Below are 5854 nucleotides of genomic sequence, written 5' to 3' on the forward strand. Positions count from 1 at the left end.
ACCAGACTGGAGGGACTACTCCTAAGTGTTGTGGCTCCAGCCCAACAGCAACAGCAGCAGCATACATGTGTAATGATGGAGGCTGGAGCCATACAGCAGCAGGACACGGAGCATGCAGGTAACATGCCATGTGTATAGTTGACCGTTCTGTACACTGGCAGGTTATGCATGTGTGAGGTGTGTCCTCGTTTTGTAGCTGTAATCTTTGTAATTATTGTGCAAGAGTGATATTCTCAATATCAGCAGTACACCTGTGGAAGCTAACTTCTCGGCCTTTTGGCTAAGATCATGTGTAGTATCTTATCAGTTCTTATCAGTTTTAAAACTGTTGCACTACTAAACTGTATCATGCCCACAGTATCAATGGCACAGTTGTGCCCACTGACAATAAATGTCTCTTTTCTGCAGGTCCCTCTGGTGTAACAGCAAGGCAGCCTATCCATGCTGGTGAGTGTGTAATACCATTACCTTCAATACTCTTGATACTAACAGTAATAATAGGCTGAAGCAGTAGTGCTATGTGTTTGATTGCAGGTGTGTTTGTGTCTGTGTGTTGATATCTCATATACTGAGGTGTGTGCATGTGTGCATGTGTGCATGTGTGCATGTGTGCATGTGCCTGTGTGCATGTGTGCATGTGCCCATGTGCATGTGTGCATGTGCCCATGTGTGCATGTGCACATGTGTGCATGTGTGCATGTGCCCATGGGTGCATGTGTGCATGTGCCCATGTGTGCATGCGTGCATGTGCCCATGTGTGCATGTGTGCATGTGCCCATGTGTGCATGTGCGCACGTGTGCATGTGTGCATGAGTGCATGTGCCCATGTGTGCATGTGTACATGTGTGCATGTGTGTATCAGTGGTGACATTGTGTACACATTGTAAACTGTGTTTCCTGTCTTACTCCAACAGGTTCTGGTGCTGCTCTGGTGTTGTGCAGCAGGGAACCTGAATCAGCTGCTGTGGATAGTGATAATGATGATACCTGTGTAATGGCACAGGTAGGTGTGCCAGGGTCCGTCATTGGTCAGCCAATTGACACTACACAGCTGTCGACCCCATCAATGCGCACAGTCATCCTGCCAATACATCCTTTGTTACCAATGTCCGTAGGTGATGGACAGGATACAGTGGGCATTGACCAGGGTAATGTGGTATCGGTGGCACATGCATCCCCACACAGCAGCCATGGCCAGGTCCTGACATGGTACCACACAGGCAGACGTCCAGGGGTTCTCATTGGAGCATCCATGGGCGTACCACCCCTGTCAGATGTGCCCACAGAGGTCTTTCAACCTCAGCTATGTTTCGGGCTGTAATGCAGGCACAGTCACGTATGGAACGGTACACCAGACAGGGTCTGAGGGAGCTGAGAGCATGTTGCACAGCTATGAGTGACAGTATGTGTGATGTTGCGGCTGCCATCCATAACTTCACCGAGGTCATTGACAGACATTGGGGGGATACATTAGATCTGTTCCACAACTACATGTCCATGAGCCAGGGCAATGGTGGACGGTTGAGGCGTCGATGTGGCTGTATGCCAGCAACAGCAGCAGCTGGCAGCCATCGCGGATGACAACAGGCCCGCGGCCACTCACATAGTGCCAGCAGCAGCCCCAGCAATTCTGGGTCTGTGCTGTCATCAGACCGCCCCAGAAGACCACGTGCACGTGGTGCTGGACAGTCCCAACAGTGACCTGTCTCCAGTCACCAACCACCTGCTTCTGATGACAGTACCCAGTCTGGCTTAGTACCTGATATGGTCAGTAGCACCCCTGCCAGGCACAGGTACTGTGTCCGTGGCCACAGACAGTGATCTGTATGACCTGGCAGGTACTGTCTGTGGCTGTCGACAAACACCTATATATGGCAGCCATGAGGTGGGACTGTGTGCATGCATACACACATGCAAAGTGATAACACCTAGGGCTACCGCATACACGCACACACTGCATCAACATTGCCACATCTTGTACTGCTGTCCCTCACCAACACACACACACAGACATGTCAATTGGTTGTATCAGTGGCAAACTCAGGCATACCAGGTACACACCCTGTGCATGTGATGAAACTGTGCCACCTCCTGCAATCTGTAAATTCGGTGCAGGAACAGGTTAACATGGTGCTGATGCACAGGGTGACGACATAGAAGTGTTGTAATAGTATGATGTTGACAACAGTACAGTGTGATGATATCATTGTGGGTATATACCAGCATGCCTGATGCAGTTACAGTATAAATGTCATTGTATTGTTTTGTACACCCATAGTTATTACCACAGTGTACTGTCTGCAGATCTTTGCATACTGGTGGTGAGGCTGTCAAGGGATGGCCACCTACGTAGGTAGCACAGGGGATACGACAATGTACATATTGATACTCAATGATGGTCATGTCAACTGCGAGTTGCATGCTGTCCACACTCGACTCTGCAATGAGGATGTTTGAGGATGTTGATATCTGTGCAGTACTACACAACAGGTTCAAGGCTCACAAGAGCACAGTAGCACTACAAGGTCACACCTCATACCGTGCATAACAGCACCAAAACACAGAACTAACTATGACAGGAGGGAGAGTCTCCATACATGTCAAGGATACTGTGGTGCCAGGACAGGTAGCATACATCATACTAAGTCTGGAACTGCTGAGTGTGGGCTCAGTTTCTGTTATTTGACATGTGTATTATTACAGGTATGAGCACTTGGGTATCAGCCCAGTTATTCAACATTACGAAGGTACATGGTCTATACACTTGTGGGGGGGTGTGGCTGGACCCAGCCCATCTGACCTGTGAATGTCTGGGTACAGGGTTATAGTGCCTGCATATATGCACTGTTACCTACTGGAAGTCGTACACCTTGTTTGTTGTAGCATAGTGTACATACAGGCTTGCTGACTGTAGCTTTGTTTGTATGCATGTTTGCTTGTTATGTTCCTGAAACACTGATTCCACTTGCAGTGCAGATTTACAGTGCCTCTGTGGATCCCTAGTGACATCTGTATTGCTTACTGTACTGATGTCCATGTCTCACTTGACAGAACGTCACTGTTTGTCCTGTTTGCATGTAGCTTGCCTGTAACACATTGCATATGACTTACCTCGCATTTGCTCAAGACAACATTCATATATGCCAGCACTAACAAATCAGGAGCACTACACCCTCACATACTCACCTTGAGTACCTTGTTCCCCATTGGCCCTATGTGTCGTTACTTAGTATGGGATTCACAACGCTATGGTAGCATGTGCAAAGGTCACCTGTCAATCTACTCTCAGGTCCAGTTGGTGAATCCGTGCGTCATGTGGCAATGTTACAGCTGCCTCATGTACACAGACAACCCTCTCCCCTTCCCATACACGTACAACACGTGAGAGATGCAACCACATAGCCAAACTGGGGGCTAAGCTCTCTTAACTCAGCAGTGGCATTCCCTGTCAGGTGGAGTGGGATACTACAGTGAATACAGTACCAGTCTCCCATAGACCTGCCACGACCACAATCCAAACATAGAAACACACAGGTAAATTATTGGACTCTCAGAATAGCATCCTGCCTGAGCAGCTGACACCTGCAAAGCAGACACACAAGCAAATGTTAAGCCAGAGCAGAGCACGTGCAACACATAGCTCACAAAGCCTGTGTGCCAAACAGTCACAGGCCATACGGCTTGACAACACACCTGCTACAGTTGTATGAGGTACCTCTATCGTCAGGTACACTGAGGTCCCGCTCACCAGGCTGAACAAGGTGAAGGTCATGCTGAGATGCCCGTCGGGTACTATGATCCACCACATAACACAAGCATACCGGTCACTCCAAGGCATGTAGAAGTATGACTCAGTCATTGGCTGTGCCAGTGTGTATGACCTCTGATGCACCTCCCTGGACTATATATTAGGGGACATAGAGGGGCTGTCTGAGCTTGTGGCACAGGCTGGTATGACCCTGACCTTGAGTAGCATCTTACCCTCACCAAGAATGCTGCCACAATATGTAGACAGGATGATCAGTTTCTGCAATTAACGTATGTTTCAGTGACATTCAAAGGGGATCCAATGCCTGTCAGTGTGGGATTACATGCTGGACAAGCCACATTGCTTTGCTTGGGACAGCTTGCACCTGTCACCCATGGGCTGTTGTATATTGGCAGAGGCTGTTGCTACACACATAGTGCCTTTGTATGCAAGGCTGACATTACATAGCCACCTACACAGGTATCACACGGGATAGGACACTAATAGAAATGCTACTCAACAGCAGCAGTGTAAACCTCAAGATGCATGCAGTGGAAACTGTCCTTAGCATGGGGTACAGCAATATCCGTGCAGTAACAGACTCCTGGTACACAGCTCCCAGGTGCACACCATCACTGCCAGGTCATTCCTCATTCCATGCTTGTCATCCCCTACACATGCACCAAACCAGAACAGGGGGGATGTATCAAAAGGCACCTCAGATACACACACCCCCAGATTGGTGGTACAGCACAAAGCATCAGAGCCTATCCATGTGCAACTAACAGTGGGTTAGACTGCCTTCAGGTTCATAGCCTGGCACACACCACCCTCCCATACCCAGGAAACCCACTTGGCCTTCCTGACAACATAGGGAATATGACGGTCTCTACAAACACCATTATATGGGTGGACTGCGACTACCCAAACATAGAGTGTGAGCATTACTCTAGCTACAAGACCCTATCTGAAGGGTTCTTAGCATTCATTCCCTGCATTGCTATTGAACAACTTGTTACCACTCCCACAAGAGGTGACAACATGCTGCACCTGTTCATCACCAACATGTGGACTATATGCTCCAGACCAGTCATGTATCCCTCGCTGGTGGGATGACACCATCTACAACCCACACTGTATACTCACATACCACATGCAGCCCCTGCACAGAACACCACAGTCATACAGTTGTCTGATGCATATTCCATGTATTCACATGAGGCAGGCTTCGGACATGGGAACTATTGCAGTTCACGGGTACATATGTGTAGGTGGCACACACATACATCATGTGTGCATTGACATTACTGATATAATGTATGTCGTGCAATATTGGGAACAACACCCCAAACACATGGGCAAACTGTGTGACAAAAATACACATGGCGTTTGTAGGATACAAACCCCTACCTAACTATGTTAGGTCACTTGTGAGAGACGCAGTAGCAGAGTGTGCTCTTTGCATTACTGGGAGGATTGCTTTCTCCTGCTATACTTATAGGGTGCTGACATCATCAGTGTTTAGACAGTGGAATATGCAGCATGTGTTGTGTAGTAATATTTGCCAAAAGGGTCATTTTTCTTATACATAGAATTGCACACACACTACTCCCCCACACACTGAGCACTTGCAGGATTCAAACCCCTACCTAACTATGTTATGATACTTGTGAGAGACGCAGTAGCAGAGCACGCTATTTGCATTACTAGGAGGATTGCTTTCTCCTGCTATACTTATAGGGTGCTGACATCATCAGTGTTTAGACAGTGGAATATGCAACATGTGTTGTGTTGTACTAGTTGCCAAAAGGAACATTTCTCTTACACATGGAATTGCACACACTACTCCCCCACACACATACACACTGAGCACTTGCAGGATTCAGACCCCTACCCAACTATGTTATGACACTTGTGAGAGACGCAGTAGCAGAGCGTGCTATTCAAATTACTGGGTATAATTTTTGCTCCTGACATATGTATAGTGTGCTGACATCATTATGTATGAAGAGGTATGTACATCTGCTACTATCCATCAGTACAGGGGAGAGCATATCTATGCATTAACTTTGCACAGACACAGTGGCCTACTGTACTGTGGAGGCA

At 47.8% G+C, this 5854-nt stretch overlaps 1 pseudogene; it reads left to right on the forward strand.

Moving 5' to 3' along the window:
* Positions 1-260: 260 nt before the first annotated feature.
* Positions 261-361, forward strand: LOC122797442 (annotated as a pseudogene).
* The last annotated feature ends 5493 nt before the right edge of the window (positions 362-5854 follow it).

Source organism: Protopterus annectens, chromosome 3.part0, assembly GCF_019279795.1.
Source record: "Protopterus annectens isolate FY-2018-M chromosome 3.part0, PAN1.0, whole genome shotgun sequence".
Classification (NCBI taxonomy): Eukaryota; Metazoa; Chordata; order Ceratodontiformes; family Protopteridae; genus Protopterus; species Protopterus annectens.